The sequence below is a fragment of the Meles meles genome, chromosome 5 (genome assembly GCF_922984935.1).
Source record: "Meles meles chromosome 5, mMelMel3.1 paternal haplotype, whole genome shotgun sequence".
Lineage (NCBI taxonomy): Eukaryota > Metazoa > Chordata > Mammalia > Carnivora > Mustelidae > Meles > Meles meles.
Window position 1 is genome coordinate 74834456 of NC_060070.1, and position 22948 is coordinate 74857403.

General features: G+C 34.8%; 1 pseudogene; it reads right to left on the reverse strand.

Annotated features, from left to right (window-relative positions):
• Positions 1 to 4006: 4006 nt before the first annotated feature.
• LOC123942158 lies at positions 4007 to 5637 on the reverse strand (annotated as a pseudogene).
• Positions 5638 to 22948: the final 17311 nt, after the last annotated feature.

A 22948-nucleotide genomic window follows, 5' to 3' on the forward strand; every position in this document is an offset into this window, starting at 1 on the left:
TGATACATTTACTTTGGCAAACTGCAGTATCTACTAAAAATAAGCATATACCTTCCTCTGACCCAGAATTTCCACTCATAGGTGTAAATCCAACAAAACTGAATGCATTAGACTACCAATAAGACAGGTGCAAATATTTTTGTATCAGCCTTACTCATAACAGCTCCAAAATGGGAATAATCCATGCCCATGAGCTGTAGACCAGACAAATCCTGGAAAATGAGGCAGCAACAATGTGAGTGCTATGATACACACAATATGAATATATTTCAAAGCCACAGCGTTGAATAGTAGAAGTCAGTATATGCTGGGGGCACCTGGGTTGCTCAGTCAGTTAGGTGTCCGACTCTAGATCTCAGCTCAGGTCATCTCTTCAAGGTTGTGAGATCAAGCCCTGCATTGGGCACATTGGGCACTGTGTTGAGCATGGAGCCTGCTTAAGATTCTCTCTCTCTGCCTCTCCCTCTGCTCTTCCCCCACCCTCTAAAAATATTATATGCTTTCTGATTCCATTTATATTAATTTTAAGAACAGGCAATACCACTTTATGTTAATAGAAGGAAGTATGCTATTTGCAGCATTGGGGTTGGTATGACTGGGAAGAGATACAATAGAGCTTTCTGGGGGTACAGGAAATGTTAATATATCTTAATCCCCATTCTGGTTACATGAGCATACACATAGATATAAAGTCATTGAGCTTTACATGTAGCAGTTTTGTGCTTTGTTGCATGTATATGATAAAGCAAGAGAATGACAAGAATAAGTTTCAGAACAGTACTTAACCTACAATGAAATTTGAAGAGGGACTGGGATGGGAACCTAAGGGACTTCGAGTATATCAGTAATGTTCTATTTCTTATGCTGTGCGTGTGTCTGTGTATGTTTTTTATTCTTGTATGTATTCATTTGATATGTATATTATATCATGTTATATTTAGGTTTTTGTATATATGAAATATTTCCTAATAAATATAAGAAAAATGATATAAGTAAAACCCTGCTATTTGATGTGGCTAACAAAGGAAGTAGATATTCAGCAAACCTCCTTGAAAGTGCACATTATAATCCCCTGCAAGCACTTTATTTTATTGTATGTAATGTTAGGCACATACTTTTGCTCTGCCTTTGCTCTACTACTCTGTTAGTAGGCATATACTTTTATCTTGCTGGAATGCATTTTTCCCTTGGGATAATCTCATAAATATTTTCATATATTTATCCCACATACTAATAAAAGATAAGAAACACATTTTCTTCAGCATGTTTCTTAAGATGCCCCCAAATCATTTTGTTAAAAATAAATGCCTTCTACAATGTATGCCAAATTCTTATCTTATGCAGTATTCAAAAGTAAAAGCTAAACTCTTTAGTCAGTGTTATCAAAGTATTTAACAAATAACGGTATTTATACATTTTTGGACATAACCCTAATATTTAATTGAATTCTTTTTATTTATTTTTGTACAATATGAGGAAACCTCAAGCTTGGTCTGCGTACTTACAATGAATATTAAGATACGTGAGGAATTCTTATTTCTAAGTTAGGGGTTGATAGTGAACTAGTGGCAAAACTGTTTTAAGTGGTCATATCCTTGACTAGACTCATACTATGCCATTGGAGGAGAATTGCCAAATCTTTTCTCATCTCTCATTACATGGAAATAATTCCCTGATAATAATTTCATCTGGATTACTGGTTCATATATTTAAAGTATTAAAAAGTAAAATATATCCATATATTTTTTCTCATTTAGATCCTAAAAGTCTAAAATATTAATTCACTTTATCAGAGTCTGTTACAAATATGTTTCATTTATGAGAGTGAGAATTAGACCATGTATTTTGTTTTATGTTACTTTTGGTGATTTTTGTCATTGTAGAATGTTTTGAGTAACTGAGTTATTTCATTTTGATATATGTATGAAAAGATGTACTCAAAATACTACTACATCATATTCTCATAACAAAGTATAGGGAAGGGAAATTTTGAACATGGGTTTAAAATCTTGGAACAACTAGATAACCCAGGACTAATAATATACAAGTCATGGAAATTAAAGGTGAAGTTAGACTTCGAATAACTCTATATATACAGGACTGTAAACTGCTAACAAGGTGCTTTCAAATTCCATATGGATACTAATACTGGGAATTTGGGCATAGGAAACTGGAATTTGTGGGGAATCTAGGGAATTCTCCAAATCACAAGTTTTTCTTATGTTTTAAAATGATTAATTTATCCATATGCTTGAAAATAACAATAAATGCCCATAATAATAAATAGGAAATCATTTTGTGTGACAGAATTTTAGTTTCAGAGGTTTTTAGTTAAAAAATAAAGAGATGATAATAAATGCATGATTTATTATTCTTAAGAGATAATATCTTGTGATAAAATGTAAAAATATCTACTTGAAATAGGTATTTGATTATTAGAAAAAAGTTAAAGAAGGGAACATTAATGAAATAAATGTTAAATAAAAATCATTAAAATTAAATGATAATAAAGCAATTATTTATTGTTTAACATTAATTATTCTTAAAATCAAATTTTACAACACAAAAGGCAGTAATTGTCCTCATCCATAATCTTGATCTTTGTTCTGAGACAAATATTCCAGGCATAGAAAATGTTGCATTAATGTTGGTTGAATTATTAAGATGAATTTTTAGGGTACATGTTGTTTCCTATACCCTCATTTCAACAGTGAAAATATTTTGTCACCTTGATTTTGATATTGCTTAGGCTGTATTAGATTTAGATCAGTTTCTGATTTCATGTTGGGGTATTCAACAACATTCCTGTCTTCTTTTTGCACTTCTTCTGTTAAAGTAGCTACAAAGAACTATAGCTTAGAGCAAATATTTAATCACTGGAAATGCCAAGCAACATTACTAAGATACGGTAACATTCCAGCCTCTGGGTGAGGTTAACAGTACTCCACAGAATCATATGCCAAAACTAACAACTAACAGTTTTAATGCTTCTGAAACTTGATATTTTTAAACTTATTCTTCAATTTATATAAAGTGAACTATGCATGTAAATGTGTTAATTTTAATTTTATTTGCAAGAATACCTCACCATTAACCACAATCAGGGCCACAAACACCCAATTACCATCTGGCAACAGCAACAAGAAAGCATGAATGATTAGATTTGGCCCCTTGTCTCCTACCTGCTTCTCTTCTGATTCATAGATGTGTCCACCTTAAAGTTTGACTCAGTGATGTCAAAACATAGGCTTAAACATAAATTATGAGGAGCATAATTCTCATAAATTATGAGAAGGCCTATGTTACCCCCCGATTTCTGCAAGTATAAAACTTACTGATACTTATTTAAAAATACTATTTCAAATGTCTTGCTCAGTAAATTCATTTTAGGATACCAACCATTTATGTCATTTCTGGAGAGTATATTTAAACCAATCATAAATGGGAATTTTAGTAAAATTTTTTATTTTATTTTAAACTGAATAATATGCCCAGAATTATAATCTATATTTTAAATTACCCTAATTTATTTTCTCTAAAGTAATTGGAAACTCCCCACTGGAAAAAAGGAAGCTCAGTTTTTATTTTTAAGTGTTTCTGTGACCAATTAGGTTCCTATTCTAACAGCTGGCAGCTCTATTAATACTTTTAATGATAAAATTACACTGATCTCAATTAAGATAAAAAGCTTAATAATCTTTCAGATTTCCTTAACTACTTTTAAAGATAAAATTATATGGATCTATTAGGCACATAATTAAGGTAAAAAGTCTAAAAATCTTACAGATTTCATTACTTATTTTTAGAAATTTTCTGGATAGTAAGAATGGCATGGAACTTAAACTATATTGTATCAATAATTAATTCTTGTCTTATAACACAAAAGATCAGAACAAATTCTTGGAAAAATGTTAAACCAAATTTACTTTATTTTATGTATCATATCTTTATTTTTAATGTCCAGCATTTATAATATGAGGGCCAGAGCTTTCTCCGCAACTCAAGTTTATATATTTTCAATTGGCTTCTAAAGCCAATAGGAATACTTCTTGTCTAATTTGGTTTCTGGGAAGACTTCCTTCAGGTCTTCAATGGTCAACTAATCAAATGGAATTACGTTCTTCATCTTCTCCAGCTCTTTTTTATATTCTTAATTCTGGCCTTTGAGAAAGACAAAAAGTCAGCACAATTGTTCACATCTTCTTTTCCTTCAGCATCCATCCCAACAGTTATTTACCTTTGGCACAGGAACCTTCAGGGCGTTAAATGTCTTCTCAAAGTCATCTACCAACCCAGCATTTGCCACATTGGCCTTCTAGTAAGCCCATGCGATAGCAGGTGGTTTCTTGGGATAGTAGCCAATTTGGAGGTAGGTGTCTCTTTCCAGGATTTTGGGGAGACAAAAATGGCCTTCTGGTTTCAGGATATGATTTCTCCAAAAGTCACCCGGTCAATGAAACTTTAGAACAAGTTTTCACCCAGCCGTCTTGAGATCCTTCACTGATGGCCCACAGTCCACAGCCTCAAGGAATGGCTAAACCAAATTTATTTCAGTTAATTTATAACACCATTAAACAAGTGTAAAACAACACAATTTTAAAATATATGCAAAGTTAATGACAGTAAAAGACAAAGAAAAATGAAGTATATTTATATATTTACTTTTACAACAGCTTTGTTGAGATATAATTGACAGACAAACTGCACATATTTACAATGGAAAGTTTGATTAATTTGGACACATATTTAAACCCTAAAACCACCATCTCTATCAACATAATGAACATGTCTATAATGCCAAGAAATTCTTCATGTACCTTTGATTTGGTCTTACTTTTCTCGGTCACTTCTTTCTGACTGCTTTCTGTCCTCTTTCTATCACTATGAATCAGTTTGCATTTTTCCAAACTTTTTATAAGTGGAGTCACAGAGTCTATACTTTTTTCTTTTACTTTTGTGTTAGTGTAATTATTTTGAGAGTCATACATGCTATATTGCGTATATACAATTTTTAACCTTTGTCTTGCTGTGTTCCACTGTGTGGATATACCACAAGTTGTTTGTTCATCCACAGGTTGATAGACATTTTTATTATTTCCAGTTTTTGGCTATTACAAATAAAGCTACTAGGAACAACTGTCTACAAGTTCTTCTATTATATATGCTTCTATTTCTGATGGGTAAATATCTAGGAATGACATGTCTGGGTCATACAGTAGGTATATATTTAACTTTTTACGAAACTCTCAAAATGTTTCCCCAAATTATCCTATGTTCATTTCAATCAGCTGCATATAAGATTTTCAGTTGTTCCCCATTCTTGGTGTGCTTAAACCTGTGTGTGTGTGTGTGTGTGTGTGTGTGTGTGTGTGTGTGTGTCTTGCATTGTGTGACTGCATAATTTTCAGCTACCGTGGTTTAGTTAAATAATACCAAATAATAACACTCCCCTAATAACACAGTTCAAATTTTAGCATCACAGTCAATGAGCTATGTTTACAAAGTGCAAACAGGGCTACTAGCTCTTCATTCCACAATTCTCTATGTAAAGAACACATGTACATATTGATCAGTGGCTAATCACGTCATTTCTTTTGAAATATGTTGGAGGCTGCTCACTCACGGCACATCTGTCATTCTTTGTGTTCACACAGGACAGCCACGCATGTAATTGTGTTGCTCCCTGGTCTCCCAGTGATAAACTCAACTGACATTTAGAAAATTAGATAGTTCAAAATGGGTGTCAAAGACGCCAACGAAAACGAGAACGCAGCAAAGAAAGGAAAGGCAGTGACACTGGCCGGAAAATTTGAGTCAGATGTGAATGCAGTTGGAAGTGTAGCTGACTATTGGAGTGTTGACTTGGCTGCCTCGGAGACTCGAGGTATGCAGCCTGAACAACCTGGTGACGGCCAACGGAGCAGCATAAAGGAGGAGGAAGCGAAGGAGGTGGAGACTGCACAAACCTGCACATTAGAGGAGCTTTCTGGGATATTTCACCACATTGTAAGGATGCAACACTGGAAGTCATTCAAAGTTAGAAAGGAAAATGACAATTCACCAAGATATGCTCACTCTGCATTGTAAGAGACATGGGGAGAAGGGGGCAAGGACTGGCCACACTATTCTTGGTACGCCTTTTACAAAGAAATAGGACACCTTAGTTCTCAATGTTCCCAATGCTTTCACTTACAGTGTACTAGACAAATATGAGTTTTACTATTGTTTTTCATTTCCTTACGTATTTTTAACTGACAGTAAGTTGTTTTCATGTTTAGGCAAAATTTGTTAAGATCATGGAACATTTTTTTTTTTAAGATTTTATTTATTTATTTGACAGAGATCACAAGTAGGCAGAGAGGCAGGCAGAGAGAGAGAGGGAAGCAGGCTCCCTGCTGAGTAGAGAGCCTGATGCGGGGCTCGATCCCAGGACGCTGGGATCATGACCTGAGCCGAAGGCAGAGGCTTTAACCCACTGAGCCACCCAGGCACCCCAAGATCATGGAACAATTTTTAAAATTCTCATTGACAGTTAAGATCACTGCGCAACGTCATCTTGTACATTTTTTATGGTTCCTTGCCACTATGTAAAGCAATGACTGAGGGTCTAAATTATAGACATATTATTAACTTTGGCAATAAACACACTACAGCTTCAACATAACTAAGGAACAGTGTTTCAACTATATTAAATAGAAAGTGTTGCCAAAATAGGAAATGAATGATTAGTAACTGCTAGGGAACAATGTCGTGGAAAGAGAACATGTCAGGTTAGACCAGCTAATGTGTTAAGAGTTGTTAAGTTAACATTAACTTAAGAAATTAAGAGCTTCTTCTCACTGCATCAAACTCTCCTGCATCTCAGTAGTGATGTCTATTTCTCATTATTCTAAAGCCATGAAGAGTCATTACCCACCATGTAGTATTACCTTCTAATTATGTTTCAAGGCCATATACGTCTCTCAATTTCTTTCTTGCCTTCCCATGTACTCCTCTTCCATTCCATCTCAATCAGGTTAGTGTACCGCAGACTTCAAACATCTCTGTAAGTTCTGCAAGACGTTCTTCAAGCAGACGTCATCATTCCTACCTCTTCTCAACCACTATATATAGTACATAGAGTACAATGTGTCTTCAGGGTTGTGCATACTTGTGAATATTTTCAGTGATTTCCGGTATTCAGGTCTTTGTATCTGCCGTGTCACATTGTAGATACACAATACATGGTTGTTGTTGTTTTTTTAAATAGATGAATCTCTAATGCTGTATAAATTCAATACACTATGTTGCCTTTAACTTAGATTTGTATCTTAAGCTTTCTCCAGTCTCGTGAATGCTTAACATAATAGTTGAATGAAAGTGTGAAATGAAGAAATTTGTTCATTGATGAATAAAAGTCAGACTTGAGCAGTGGGTCAGCCTTCAAGACAACATGTGACCTAGGAGCTATTTTTTTTTTCCTAAGGCTTGTGAAAAAATGAGAGAACTAAAAATTGTTGATATTGTATTTAGAGCATTTTGCCCAGAGTTTACTTTTAGTGTACATATATGAAAATTTGATAAGCACTGAAAGCATAGTTTTTTTTTCTTTGAATGTTAGTGAAGCTTTATTGGAATTAGATTTAAAAAAAAGATTTAAGGCCAAATCAATGTCAAAGATAAAATGGTTATGTGTCACAATAAAAAAATTAGACTATAAATTTAACACATTAATAGAAATTTAACAACTGTAAGTACTTAAACCCTCTATATCTTAGGTTTAAAATAGATAAAGCTAAAAATTTCACGAGAAATTTAAAAAATAGGCAGTTCTACAATTATAATGGGTGATTTTTAATATACCAATCTCTATCATAGAACAAGCTGATTTTTTTCCATTTTATTTATTTTTTCAGCGTAACAGTATTCATTGTTTTTGCACAACACCCAGTGCTCCATGCAAAACGTGCCCTCCCTATTACCCACCACCGAACAAGCTGATTTTTAAAAAAGTTTTAATTAACTTAATCAAGTGGACATACAGAGAATACATTCTATGTAAAATTGTCTACATACTGGGTCATAAGGCAATCTTTTAAAGGGTTGAAATAACCCAGACTATGTTAATTGTACTAAGATCAAATAGAATTACATTATGATCCAGCAATTGCACTACTAGCAATTTATCCGAAGAATACAAAAATACTAATTCAAAGGGTGACATGCACCTAGATGTTTATAGCAGCACTCTCTACCATAGCATTGATTTTGAAGTCAGAGTGAACTGAATTCAGATCCACCTTTGTCACTTACCCGTTGTATGATCACAGGAACAGGAGTACATTTCTTTCCCTATAAAATGGGGTGGGTCGCCCAGCTGTTGACATCTGTCTCCAGAAGTGTCATGGAGATTTAGAGATGGCTGATGCACACGAGGAGCCACCCAGTGTCTGGTACTTGAAATGTACACGGTCAACATCAGTCTCTTTCTTCATTCCCCTCCGTTTTTAGCTTGCAATCCTGCTTCTGTTTCCAGTATCAATAATAAATATTATAAAAATTTGAATGATATCATCTTTTAAAGCATTTGAATTCTGTTAATAGTAATCATCCATTTCCTAGTAATTTTTAATTGGTATTCATTTTTTATTTTAAATAAATTAAATAAAAATTTTTTATTTATTTTATTTAATTTTATTTTATTTATTATTTAATTTAATTTTATTTAATTTATTTAAATAAATTAAATAAAATACTTTGTTGCCAAGTAATTATCAGCTATTATTACTTCTTTGTATGTATATGAGCCCTCTCTGCCAGATTATGTGTATTCAAAGTTTGAAACCTGCTGTTCCTATTGTCTGATTTCCAACAGTTGAGTAAAATAAACAATGGTTCAAAATCCATGCATGCCATTTTAATCAGTTAAAATAACGGAGATTCTGTAACAGGAGTCTTAAAATATTAGTTTAACTTTTAGGGCTAAAGTTGGCAAAATTAAGACCAGTCTCCCGGGTTTAGCAAAGTTACCACCCTTCTCATGACAAGTAACACTCTCACATTTCAATGTATTAAATTCTATAGCTCATATACCAAAAGCTGTAAATAATAGTATGGGTATTGTATATCTATACTATATAAGTGTATTAAAGCCAACTTCTTAGATTGCAGTTTATGTTGTTTCCTGTTATTTATTTTATTATTTCATTTTTAAAAAAAATTTCTTTATTTCACAGGGGAAAGGCAGAGGGAGTGAGAGAGAGAGAGAGAGAGAATCTCAAGCAGACTTCCCACTGAGCAAGGAGCATGATGCAGGTCTTGATCTCATGACCCCAAGATCATGACCTGAGCTGAAATCAAGAGTTGGACGTTTAACTGAATGAGCCACCCAGGTAGCCTTATTTTATTTTTTTATTTTAAAATAAAATGTAAAATACATAATTTAACTGTAAATATAATATCTTAATAATTAAATAACATTAGAGGGGACACCTGGGTGACTAAGTCATTAAAGCGTCTCCCTTCAGCTCAGGTCATGATCTCAGGGTCCTGGTATTGAGTCCAGTGCTGGGCTTTCCACTCAGTGGGGAGTCTACTTCTCCCTCTTCCCCTCCCCACTGCTTGTATGGCCTCTCTCTCTCTTAAACCAATAAATAAAATCTTTTTTTTAAAAAAAGAATTAAGTAACATTATTATTTTGCAGACAGCATGTACTATTTTATTGAAGTCCTGGAAAGCTTTCAATACAGAAGTGAACGGTCTGGCAAGGGGCAGATGGCAGACACGCTGGCCCTTGAGAACAGAAGCACCAGAGAAATCACGTCATCAACAGCTTAATTTTTTAATTTTACTTAATTCACAATACCTGCTAAATTTTGTCATATGACTGAATTCTAAGCAACAGTGGAGAAATGAAGAGCGGGGTTGATTATAGGAATGACCACTAGATGTTGCTAGTCATCTAGTTCATAAATCCAAGCGGCCCTATTTTTCGAAAGCTTGCTTCTCCCTTTTAGGCATCCATACTTCACTGTTTTTTCTTAAAGTGTAGTTGGCATATGATGTTATTTTAGTTTCAAGTGTGCAGCATAGTGATTGGACAATTCTATACCTTATATTTCTTCACTAATGTTTTCCAGACACGATACCTAATCTGACACTTTCAGTAAAATCACAACGTATAAAAAGCTAAAACTTGTAACATCTCAAAGTAAAAAAAAAATACTTTGAATTCTCCACTAAATCTCTTTTTTTTCCCACTCAATCTCTTTTAATTATATCTTAAAAGGCAAGAGTTTGTACCAGCCAAGTCTGGAATATAGTTATGATATCTAAAAAGTGATTCTTAATATAAATTTTAATGTATAACCTCCACCTTTCATACCCATATTAATTTGGATATTTTTGCCAAGAGGATTACAAATGATTCAATCCTGTTTTAGCTTGGTTCAACAGGGTACATTTATTCTGGAACAGTTCAAACTTTCAACTATAGTGTGCTTCTGTTTCTTCCTTTGCTACATAACCGAGGAGCTGGGGAAGGCCTGGTACAGAACAGTAGGATTTGGGAAAAGGATTTTTGGTTATGTCTGAAATCTACAGAACTTGATGGGCAAAATTCTGATAAAAAAAATTGTAATTATTACTTCCATTGTTCAGCAGGGTTTTGTATTTAACTTTTCTGTTCAAAAGCAATCGAGGCAGCAAAAGTAATGAGCCCCAGGAAAGGAATAGAAGGGCTACATATTACCTCCAGGTCAGTCAAAGGGCATGTTCCAGGAGACATGCTGCCTGCACCCCATGGAGAGAGCAGTATGATTTCAGGAGAGCCTTAAGCGTGCCCGGGAACCGTTGTTGCAGACATCGGATGACATTTCTAGAGGAAGTCACACTTCCTTCTTTAAAATGATGTATCACAATGATTTATATGTGTGATTAAACGTCTAATTTGTTACCCATGCATGCCATACAATGTAAAATGTATAAAAGAATCTGGGGAACATGTAGAATCAGGTGTTTTGTGTTAGAAACATAAATCAGACAACACTGTCTTTTAAGGTAGCAAAGCCACTATGAAGGAGTATTTAACTCCGGTAACAAGAATCCGTTGTGATAGGTCCTTTAGAAAAAGATTTTGTATCAATATTATAGGAATGAGTGTTTCAGTCCACAAAGATGGGCCAGCTTTTTGCTTATTCTGTTTCATAATATTCGAATATTAAAAAGGTAGAAATAAATGCATACTGATTGACTTTTCTGAATCTCACCTTCCCTAATTTTTGAGTAGGAAAATAAGATAGTACCTGCCATCAAATCAAGGATATGAGTCCACTCAGTAGAATGATTATTTTGGAAGATGTTGGTGATTTAAGCTTCCATCTTTGGAAACATGAAATGAGATTATTAAAACTTTAAATCTCTAAAGACTTTCTCATCAAATGTTTAATTTTTACTTATTTTTCTCATATAGTATATATGAGAATATAGTATATTCTCATATTGTATATATGAGAATATAGTATATTCTCATATAGTATAATGGAATAAAACCAATGTTTAAAGCCTTGACTAAATAATGCTCAAAACATAGAGTTAAAAGCAAAGAAGCTGAAGCAAAATTTCTGCTAGAATCTGGTAATCTTTCAAGTAGAGCTGCTTTGCTAAAATCAAGAATGTGAAGCACCATTGAGTAGAACTTGAATTCCTTCTTAAACAGTTTTCAAGTGGCAATCTACCCAAAAGCTAGTTTTTCCAATCCAAAAGACAGAATTTCTTCAAGGGAAATCTTAAGAAAAAAAATAAATATTAAGGTGAGTGAATAGTGTTGCAACTATGTAAATGCTTACGTGGGTCCACTTGACTGTCCAGACATGCAGCAGGAGCTTTCCTTGTAAATTGTTTTATGTGATATTATTTCTGCTGTTAATTTCCATTAGATGAAATCCTATTCATCCTTTAAGACTGGGGATATATGACATCTTTCAGGAGACTTCCTTGTGCCCCCAGAGCTGACTTTATCACTTCCTTTTCCTCCATACTTCTCACTCCATAGGGACTATATATTTACCTGTTTATTTTTTCCTGTAGGGGAAAAAATACCTTTTTCCTCTACTCTTTCAAATTCTCTACTGCAACCCCTGTAACAAAATAATCAAACCCCTGTAACAAAGTAATCAAATTCCTAGAAGATGCCTGTGAATGCTAAACCAAGGGGGAGAATCTGATTAATATTTGTGCAACAGTAAAATCCCTCTCACTGAAAATTGTACACATATAATTTTACAATGCTGTAAATGAGGGAAGAACACCATTTGTGGTTGTCACATACATATAAAACCTTTTATGTTTAAAACACAGGAAATCATTTCAGTGGTATTAAATATGTATGGGGTGGGGAGGGCGCCTGGCTGGCTCAGTGGGTTAAAAGCCTCTGCCTTAGGCTCAGATCATGATCCCAGGATCCTGGAATGGAGCCCCACATCCGGCTTTCTGCTCAGCAGGGAGCCTGCTTCCTCCTCTCGGCCTGCCTCTCTGCCTACTTGTGATCTCACTCTCTGTCAAATAAATAAATAAAATCTTAAAAAAATAAATAAATATGTATCTGGGAGAATGAGCTGAAATGCTTTCAAAGTGGATCAGTTTTCATGATAGATAGAACCAGATTTTGGGGGACATGCTTGTGTTTTTTTTCTGCTAGAAGAATAGAATTTGTCCGAACTGAGGAAAAAATATAGCATTTAATCCAAGATATCCCCCCAAAACATGGCTATAAAAAAGCATAATAAACATGTTTTCATAATCAAATTTAGACCTTGTCTACTTTCTACTTTTGGCCAACTAATGTTTCAGTTTTAAGTACCAAAAATTGTTTCTGATCAAATCTTCAAAAACCAAGTTCACCATCATATCTACACAGAGAATTAGCCTTTCTGGATTTGAAATTTCAATTAAACTAAACACCTCTTTCTCCATCCTTCAAGAGGTGTAGCTATATGTTTAATTTGTGAAGAAAGGAATGGGTGAGTATGTGACAATACTTTGTTGAAAATAATTAATAATGATATATCACACCATAGTAATGATATTACTACAATAATTATTACTATAATTACTACAATAACAATAATATACAAAATAATTTATATTTTCATTATGGGAATCTCAATTCTTAGAAAAATGTCAAGTGCAATACACCAAATATCTTCGTCATTTTAAAATGTAATTGTTCTCTTAAATTCAAAAGCAGTTAAAATGCATTTTTTAATTGCTATTAGGAAGAATGAACAGCAGCTGATTTTTGTTACAGTTTTGTTGTTTATACTTACAGTTGACCCTTGTACAGCATAGGGATTGGGGTGCCAACCCCTTGCATGGTTAAAAATCCACATATAACTTGACTCCTTAAAAACTTGATTACTAATTGTCTACTGTTGACCAAAAGCATTGTTGATAAAATAAACAATAAGTTAACACATATTTTGTATATTATATATAACAAATACTGTGTTCTTAAAGTAAACTAGAGAAAGAAAACGTTATTTAGAAAATCCTAAGGAAGAGAAAATACATTTACTGTTCTGCATTTATCAATGCCATAAATTTACATCATCTGTTTATAAGTCAAATCATCTGTTAGTATCTACCACAGTATTGTCTATGATATAAAACACTGTAGATGTCATATGTATTACTAATACTAAATATAAAAAGCAGAAGATAGCATGAAAAAGAAATTTAAATTTATTTACAAGTAAATGATTCATGTGTTGATAATGAAGAAGCAGCAATATTATTGCTTGATGGTAGCATCGTGTAATTGATACAATTTCTTCATGGAAGTCTAGCGTGTACACTAGTGAATGAATCATTATGGCACACACTATTATAGTAATATTCATAATACAATACTGGAAACATTGCTACACTTTTTAAAAAACCTATGACCATAGGCTGATATACAGTTTTTCCAATTATAAGAGAGAGGGGCATACTGTACAGCAATGTAATTCTTTGAAACCAAAGGTATAAAACAGTAAGAAAACTAATACATTATTAATTTTATATTAAATATCACTTACCTTTTGCCTCTGTAAGGGTAGGCTGTGCACTTCCATACAAGCCTTACACATGGTTTTCTGCATGATGAATACTCAAGTGATGAAAATCATGACACAAAAATGTCCCATAGAATTCTTGCCATACAGTTATTAGATTTTCACACAGACAGTCACACTCACAACAGGTAAGTTTACGAACAGAAAAGTTTATTTGCAGGTATGGCAAGATGATTATTTAAGAGGAAGTGGCTCATCAACATAAAGATCTTCATCGCCTTCATCTTCGCAGTGAGTGGATTGAGGAGAAGGAGGAAGTGGAAGAGCAGGGAGGGGTTGATCTTGCTGTCCTAGAGATGGCAGAGCAAGAAGAGATGAGGAGGAGGAAGGGGAGACAGGAGAGACAGGCACACTCAGTATAACTTTATATAATAAATCATAATCTTTGTCTGACTTTTTTCTTTTTCATTTCTTTAAAAACGTTTCTAGATGATACCAGTCCTTCCATTGTCTTCTTTAGTTTCAGTGTCCATACCATAGAAGAGTCCATGTCATAAAAGAAGACAAAAGCAGTCCTAAGCAACAGAACTTTCTACCAGGTTGTCTAATGTCAATTTGTTTTCTGGCACTAATTCTTTGTCTCCTTCCTTAACATCTGGCACTGGTTTGGAAGCACTCATCTCCAGGTCGTCTTCTGGTAATTGCTTTGATGTGGGGTTTATTCACTCTTGAATGTCTCCAAGATCCATATCTTGAAACTCTTTACTAACCCACTATTTTCTTTTTCCATATCCATGTTATCTTTCATAATATTCTTGATTGGCTCCATTATAAATCCTGTGAGGGCATGCACAGCATCTGGACACAGTTTTATTCAGCAATAATTTGTTGTCGGTGGTTGATGGTTTTCATGTGTTGTTTTTTTTTTTCTATAACAATACTGGCATCTTCAATAGTATGATCCTTCCAGACTTCCATGATGTTCTCCCCATTGGGGTTCTCTTCCATAACATGGACAATCCTTTCTATAAAGCATTGTGTATAATGAGGTCCTCATGACCCCGTGAGCTAGAGGCTGAACTGGAGACATTATGTTTGGAGACAAGTAAGCCACTTTGACATCCTTGGTGTTGAACTCATAAGGTTCTGAGTAGTGAGAGGCATTGTCCAATATCAAAAGACCTTTAAAAGACAGTCCCTGCAGTTGCATTACTGGATATTTACCCCAAAGATACAGAGGTAGTGAAAAGAAGGGCCATATGAATCCCAGTGTTCATAGCAGCAATGGCCTCAATCCCCAAACTATGGAAAGAGCCAAGATGCCCTTCAACAGAAGAATGGATAAAGAAGATATTGTCCATATATACAATGGAATATTACACCGTCATCAGGAAGGATGAATACCCAACTTTTGTATCAACATGGATGGGACTGGAGGAGATTATGCTGAGTGAAGTAAGTAAAGTAGAGAAAGTCAATTATCGTATGGTTTCACTTACTTGTGGAGCATAAGGAATAACATGGAGGACATTAGGAGAAGGAAAGGAAAAGTGAATTGGGAGAAATCGGAGGGGGAGATGAACCATGAGAGACTGTGGACCCTGAGAAACAAACTGAGGGTTTTGGAAGGAAGAGGGGTGGGATGGGCAAGTCTGATGGTGTGTATTAGGGAGGGCATGTATTGCAAGGAGCACTGGGTGTGGTGCATAAACAATAAATCTTGGAACACTGAAAAAATAAAATTAAATTTAAAAATTTTTAAAAACTTGCAGAAATATGAGCAAGCCCATCAAGGTAACTAACACTCAGCTTTTGACTTATGAGATTTAATAATAAATAATTGTATATATAAAATTATATATATAATATATATTACATATATATTATATATATAATTACCTATATATACATATATGTATATATGTGTATATATATGACAGTCCCTTATTGGCAAGGTAGTTGTTGACTTCAGAGGCAAAACATCAATGGAACCAGTGCAGAAACAGTGCTCTTATTGTCCAGGCCATCTTGTACAACCACAAGACTGGCAGCTGGTGTTTACCTTTTCTTTCAAGGATCAGGGGTTAGCAACTTTATAGATAAGGGCAGTCCTGATCATAAGCCCAACTGCATTTCCACAAAACAGTAGAGGTAGCCTATCCTTTCCTGCCTTAAATCCTGGTGCTCACTTCTTTTCCTTACTAACAAATATACCCTTTGTGGCATTTTTTCCAGTATAGGGCACTTTTTTGTCTGTATTAAAAAGCTCTTCAGGCAGATATCCTTTCTCTTCAATGATTTTTTTTCCCCACCCCTTCCTCAATGATTTTCTTAATAAAACCTGGAAACTGTGTGCTGCCTCTTGATGGGCAGAAGCTGCTTCTCTTGTTATTGTGACCTTTTTTTAAGCCAAGCCTCTTTCTAAAATTATGAAACCATCCTTTTCTGGAATTAAATTTTCCAGCTTTAGATTCTTCACCTTCCTTTTGCTAAAAGTGTTATATAATAACTTTGCAAATCAAATTGCAATCTATAGGTATCCCTTTCTTACAGCAATCCTGCACCCATATAAAAATTGCATTTTCAGTGTGAGATAAAAAGATATTTCACTAAAGTGAAAACTTTTCATTTCTGCTGGTGTAGCTTTGTACCTATAGTTATGATTTAATACTGCATTTTCACTTTTCTTTACGTTTTTCTCTACTGGGAAGGGTAACATGTACAGCCTGTAAGTATTTGTGTAAATTTTGATAAATCTTAACTTTTTATAATAGATCTGTGTATTTTTATGCTAGCAAATGGTAAAATAGACTAGTGTCTACATAAATTTTATGCATTCACAACATACTTAACTTTTAAAAAAATTTTATCATTATTTTTAGGCTATGTAGTTCATCTGTGAGAATTTTAAAATTGTTGCATATCTCCAAAAAATTTTCCAAAGTATTTATTGAAAAAACATTCACATCGAAGTGGACCTGCACAGTTAAGACCATGTTGTTCAAAGGTCAACTATAGTTTGTTTCTTTTTATTACTGCATAGTATTCTATGGCAGAGATGTGCCATTTGTTTTTATTTATCCCCTGAAGCTATTTGGGTTTTTCGCTATTATGGCTTGGGGCTATTACAAATAAAGTTGCTGTGAATATGTGTGTACAACTCTCTGTGTTAAAATAAATGATCATTTTCCTGGTATGTGTACCTAAGAATTTAATTGCTGAGTCATATGTCTATGGTAAGTTCATCTTTAGTTATATTATTTTTTGAAATATTTATTATTTCATTTGAGAATAGCAAAAGTAAACCCACTACATGTTAACATAACTCATTTTTATTTTTTTAATTTAAAGTCAATTAACCAACATCATTAGTTTTTGGTCTAGTGTTCAATGATTCATTAGTTGCTTATAACACCTAGTGCTAATCACATCAAGTGCCCTCCTTAATGCCCATCACCCAGTTACCCCAACTCTCACCCACCTCCCTTTCTACAACCCTCAGTTTATTTCCCAGAGTCAAGGGCTGCCAAACGATTTCCCAAAATGGTTGCTCATTTTACATTTCCAACAGCAACATATGTAAGGTCCAATTTCCTGTATCCTTACTAGCATTTGTGTTACCGCTATTTTTTTTTTTTTTTTACTTTAACCATTATAATGGACGTTTAGTGATATCTCATTGTGGTTTTAATTTTCAATGTCTTCAATGGTTAATGATGTTAAACATCTTTTAATGTGCTTATTTGATAGCTGTCACTCTTCTTCAGTAACACGTCTGTTCATGTCTTTTGCCCATTTTTTTTTGTTTTTTTTTGTTTTTTTTTTCCCCATTTTATTTATTTTTTCAGTGTAACAGTATTCATTGTTTTTGCACAACACCCAGTGCTCCATGCAAAACGTGCCCTCCCCATTACCCACCACCTGTTCCCCCAACCTCCCACCCCTGACCCTTCAAAACCCTCAGGTTGTTTTCCAGAGTTCATAGTCTCTTATGGTTCGCCTCCCCTTCCAATTTTTTTTTTTAATAAACATATAATGTATTTTTATCCCCAGGGGTACAGGTCTGTGAATCGCCAGGTTTACACACTTCACAGCACTCACGATAGCACATACCCTCCCCAATGTCCATAGCCCCCTCCCCCTCTCCCAATCCCACCTCCCCCCAGCAACCCCCAGTTTGTTTTGTGAGATTAAGAGTCATTTATGGTTTGTCTCCCTCCCAATCCCATCTTGTTTTGCCCATTTTTAATGAGATTATTTGTTGTTGAGTTTTGAGAATTTTTAAAATATATTCTCAGTACAAGTCCTTTGTGGGATATGTGGTTTGCAAATGTTTTCTCTCAGTCTGTAGATTATCTTTCCATCCTCATAACAAAATCTTTCACAGAAGTGGATTTTTTATTTTTATTTTTTAGTCCAATTGGTCAATTTCCTTCTATGGCTTAACTTTTTTTTTTTTAATTCCTTTATTTGTTTATTTACAGCATAACAGTGTTCATTGTTTTGGCATCACACCCAGTGCTCCATGCAGTATGTTCCCTCCCTATTACCCACCACCTGGTTCCTCAACCTCCCACCCCCCCCCCCCACCCCTTCAAAACCCTCTGGTTGTTTTTCAGAGTCCATAGTCTCTCATGGTTCATCTCCCCTTCCAGTTTCCCTCAACTCCCTCTCCTCTCCATCTCCCCATGTCCTCCATGTTCTTTGTTATGCTCCACAAATAAGTGAGACCATATGATACTTGACTCTCTCTGCTTGACTTATTTCGCTCAGCATAATTTCTTCCAGTCCCGTCCATGTTGCTACAAAAGTTGGGTATTCATCCTTTCTAATGGAGGCATAATACTCCATTGTGTATATGTACCACATCTTCCTTATCCATTCATTCGTTGAAGGGCATCTTGGTTCTTTCCACAGTTTGGCGACCGTAGCCATTGCTGCAATAAACATTGGGGTACAGATGGCCCTTCTTTTCACTACATCTGTATCTTTGGGGTAAATACCCAGCAGTGCAATTGCAGGGTCATAGGGAAGCTCTATTCTTAGTTTCTTCAGGAGTCTCCACACTGTTCTCCAAAGTGGCTGCACTAACTTGCAATCCCACCAACAGTGTAAGAGGGTTCCCCTTTCTCCACATCCTCTCCAACACACGTTGTTTCCTGTCTTGCTAATTTTGGCCATTCTAACTGGTGTCAGGTGGTATCTCAATGTTGTTTTAATTTGAATCTCCCTGATGGCTAGTGATGATGAACATTTTTTCATGTGTCTGATAGCCATTTGTATGTCTTCGTTGGAGAAGTGTCTGTTCATATCTTCTGCCCATTTTTCGATATGATTATCTGTTTTGTGTGTGTTGAGTTTGAGAAGTTCTTTATAGATCCTGGATATCAACCTTTTGTCTGTACTGTCATTTGCAAATATCTTCTCCCATTCCGTGGGTTGCCTTTTTGTTTTGTTGACTGTTTCCTTTGCTGTGCAGAAACTTTTGATCTTGATGAAGTCCCAAAAGTTCATTTTTGCTTTTGTTTCCTTGGCCTTTGGAGACATATCTTGAAAGAAGCTGCTGTGGCTGATATCGAAGAGGTTACTGCCTATGTTCTCCTCTAGGATTCTGATGGATTCCTGTCTCACGTTGAGGTCTTTTATCCATTTCGAGTTTATCTTTGTGTACGGTGTAAGAGAATGGTCGAATTTCATTCTTCTACATATCGCTGTCCAGTTTTCCCAGCACCATTTATTGAAGAGACTGTCTTTTTTCCATTGAATATTTTTTCCTGTTTTGTCGAAGATTATTTCACCATAGAGTTGAGGGTCTATATCTGGGCTCTCCACTCTATTCCACTGGTCTATGTGTCTGTTTTTATGCCAGTACCACGCTGTCTTGGTGATCACAGCTTTGTAGTAAAGCTTGAAATCAGGTAACGTGATGCCGTATGGCTTAACTTTTTATCATCTTAATTGAATCTTTCACAATTTTTTTTTATTTTTAGTAAATCCAATTTTTCAATTTCCTTTTACGGATTTTCACTTTTAAATGCTTTTGGAGTCAAATCTAAGACTCTTTGCCTAGTTCTAGGTCTCAAAGATTTTATTCTATGTTTGTTCTAGACGTTTTATAGTTTTACATTTATGTCCTTGATCTACACTGAGTTAATTTTTTTATATGGTATGTAGATCAGATTGAGGTTCATTTGTTTGCCTATGGATGTCCAAATGCTTCAGCACTATTTATTCAAAAAGCTATCCCTTCACCATTAAATTCCTTTTACAACTTTGTGAAAATTATTTGCACATACTTGTGCTGATTTATTTCATGTTTTCCTATTCTGTTCTATTGATCCATATGTCTATTCCTCTAATAGCACCACACTGACTTGATTACTTTGGCTACGTGGTAAGCCAGGAAGAAATATTTTTCCCACTTATTCTAGTTCAAAAGAGTTTTTAGTTATTTTAGGGCTTTTCCTTTCCATATAAGTTTTGGAATAAGATTGTTTACATCTCAAAAGAAACTTATTGAGATGTTGGTAGAAATTGTGTTTAACCTATGGATAAATTTAGAGAGAACTAACATCTTTATTATATTGAGTTTTCCAAACAGTGAATATGGTATATCTTTACAAGTATTAAGGTCATTTTTTAAAGTTTCTTTCATAATGCATGTTCATTTTAGATGTAAACCTAAGTATTTCATTTTCCTTGGAGTGATTGTAAATGGCACTTTACAGAAATTAGTTTACATTTCTTAGTGTATAGAAATGCAATTGGTTTGTGCTTGTTCATTTTCTGTCCTGGGTGATTTTCCCATTGTCCTTGTGTTATTGATTTTTAGCTTAATTTCATTGTGGTCAGAGAACATACTCTCTATTTTAAAAATTCTTTTAAGTTTGTTAAGTTAATTTTATTGTCCAGGCAATGATCTATTTTTGTGGCACTTGAAAGGAATTTTTACTCTACTCCTACTGGGTGGAATGTCTACAAATGTCCCTTAGGGCCTGAAGGATCTTTATGATAGCTGTTTTAAAATTCTTGGCAGATAATTTCAACATCTGATTCATCTCAGTATTGGCATCTGTTGAGTGTAGCTTCTTGTTAAAATGGTGCTTTTTCTGGTTCTTACTCTGTCCGATGATTTTGATTGTATACTAGACATTCTGATTATCATGTTAGGATACTCTTAATCCTATATAAACCATTTTAGCAAGAAATCACCCTGTTTAGGCTTAGCATATGGATTCCAGTCCACTTTTGTGAGCTTAGTTCCAATGACAGTTTAACTTTCTCAAGTTTTACAAAGTTCTTCTGGTCTGTTGTGTTCTGATGCTGTTGGGCTCCCACTCAAACTCTACTGGTCCCATCTACGGGAACAGAAGTCACTTCCTTGAGGCACCTAATGTCACTGAGGGACGTACAGATACTGCAGGTGTGAAGGTCATAGGGACACAGAGGGGTATCATGTCACAGGCCAACTGGAGGATGGGACCACCCACTCATGCCTTATTTGTGGAGTGGGAGCTGGAATGACCTGGAATCTTCTCTTGCCACTGCTCCTGCTCCTACCTGTACTTTAGACTGCCTGGAAGTGTTCAGGTTGTGAAATGGGTGGTTGGGTTTCCACTAGGTCTCTCTTGAGTTTTCCCTTTCCTAGTGCTTGACCAGAGAGAGCATTTTTCTTGTTGTTCTTGTGTTTCCTGTTGGCAGTTCCAGGTTGCAGGTCTCCCCCTGTGTGGGGGTTACATAGGAGGTAAGTGAAAACCCATGGAACTCAGCACAATGTCATTTCTAAAATCCTGAAGTCTCTAGTCAGTTTACATTCTACTATTCAGCTTTCAGGGCCCCCCTCCTTTTTTTTTTTTTTTTTTTTTTACAATCTTTAGAGTAATTTCTAGGCATTTTATTAGATACAGAGGAGTGGGGAAATGTGTTTGTATTCCAGAACCACAAGTTCCTATGCACTCATCTTTTGAACAAGCAATCCCTCTTTTGGGAATTTACTTAGAATTTTGACCTCTTTTGAAATGGAAGACAGAACAATATACATCCAATGTTATTCACCATGCTATTATTTGTGTTTGAAAAATATTAAGAAAAAATCTGAATGGCCATATATGGGATATTGGTTGGATAAAGTAGTGAACATCCATACAGAGAAGTACTAAGTATTAGCAAACAAAACAAAACTTTTTTATCAGTTGAGCAAAATCTTTATGAGGACATAATTTCTCAGAAAAAAAATAAGTGAAAAAAATCAGGGTGCTAAAGAGTATATATAGTATTCTACATTTCGTAGAAAAAATAAAGGGAAAGTAAGAGATAAGTATATAAATACAGAGATAGATAAATAGATAGATCTTTTTTACAAAAAGATAAAACTCCCTCAGAATGGTTAAACCAGAAACTCTGTAGTCTGGAAATAGGTTGGAAAGAGAGAGGGAAAGGAAAAGGAACGAAACTTTAAGTCTATCTTCTTACACTATTTTGGTTTAAAATATTAAGAATTTACATGAAAAATAAAATTAAATCAGAAAGGGAGGAAAAAACCATGAGAGACTCTTAACAATGAGAAACAAACAGGGTTGCTGGAGGGGAGGTGGGCGAGGGAATGGGTAACTGAACTCTACATTTGAAACTAATGATGTACTGTATGTTGGCTAATTGAATTTAAATTTAAAAAATAAATAAAATTAAATTAATTTGGATTGAAAAGCAAAATTGAGTGATAACATAAAAAACGAACCTAAAAGCATATAACACATACACACATATGCACACACAAACACACTTGCACACACCTCTGATGGAAGACTGTACCCCTTCAAACAGGTTAGTTACAGTTTTATACTATCTCTATTCAATTTTGCAAGAGAGATATAACCAAAGTGAAGGAATCCTAGTTTGTGCCTGGTATCTGTGAT